A 1,532-nucleotide genomic window follows, 5' to 3' on the forward strand; every position below is an offset into this window, starting at 1 on the left:
TATACAGTACAGTACATGTCTATAGAATGTTCTACCATGCTTCAAAATATACTTTGTAAGCTGTACATGAGATATTCTCCCAAATAAACCACATACTAACTTATAGAACATACTTAAGTAAATGCAAAAGAATTGAAATTATCCCATGTATATTGTAAGACTACATTTCAATGTAATTGAGAAACAATGGCAAAAGAACCCCCAAAAACTTCATGAACATAAGGAAATTAAATAACACTACTAAACAATCTGTGAGTTCAAACAAAAATTAAAGATGAAATTAGACATATCAACAATTAAATAATGCCAGTACAATATACAGGAACTTATGGGTCACAATAAAACCAGTCATGAGAGGGAAATTTATACTGGTGAATTCCCATTTGAGGAAAAAGTGTACATTCAAAGAAATAAGCTAATGTTGAATCTCAAGCTTCAAGAAAAAGAAGAGCAAGTCAAGTACAAAACTTATATGAAGTGGGAATTATAAACATCAAAGTAGACATTAATGCAGTGGAGACTAAGAAAATAATACAAAGAAGCAATATATCAAAGACTTGATTGACTGAAAAATTGAATAAAATTGTCAAACTCTCAACTAACCTTATTACAAGAAGAGAAAAACAAAATGAAATTCATGCAATTAGGATAAAATTGTGAAATTGCCTGTAAAGACAGTTCATGTACACCTGCATGGAAAATCTTTAATAAAAACAAAAACACAGAAGACAAATTAGACATGAAAATTTAATAAAAGAAGTGATAGGAAAAGAAGGTAATTTATCATTATTTGCAAATGACGTGATACTCTACATAGAAGAACCCAGTCTCTCCACTAAAAGATTTGATAACCAGAGATTAATTTAATAATGGATATTTAATAACTGCTATATTTAATAAGCAGATTCAGTAGATATAAAGACAACATTTAATGGAATTCCTGTACACAAATAAGCACAGCGAGACAGAAATTAAGGAGTCTACATCCTTCACAAAAAATAACATATTTAGGAATTAATCAAAGAAAAGAAGTAAAAGATGTTTAAAGTGATAACTACAGTACTCTGAAAAGGAACATAAAAAGAACATTAGAAAATTAAAAGATATCCCTTACTCCTGGGTAGGAAGGAACAATATATTGAAAGTGGCCATGTCCCCAAATTTCTATGCACATTTAATGCAATAATAATCAAAATACTATTACCACACATCACAGATCTAGGGAAAACAATCCTGAAATTCATTGGGAACTGGAAGAGACCTAGAATATGAAAGGCAATTCTGGGTAAAAAGGCAAAGTAGGCAGCATCACAATCCCACTGGAAGCTATACTACGGAGCCACCATGATGAAACAGCATAGTACTGAAAAAACAGACATTAGGATCAATGGAACAGACTAGAAGATGCAGAAACAACACCAAAATCACTCAGTTTCCTGATCTTTGACAAAAGGGCCAAAAACATCCACTGAAAGGACAGGTTTTTAAACAAATGATGTCAGAAAAACTTGCTTTCTACATGTCAAAAACTA

This window comes from Octodon degus, unplaced genomic scaffold (assembly GCF_000260255.1).
Source record: "Octodon degus isolate 3935 unplaced genomic scaffold, OctDeg1.0 scaffold00379, whole genome shotgun sequence".
NCBI lineage: Eukaryota > Metazoa > Chordata > Mammalia > Rodentia > Octodontidae > Octodon > Octodon degus.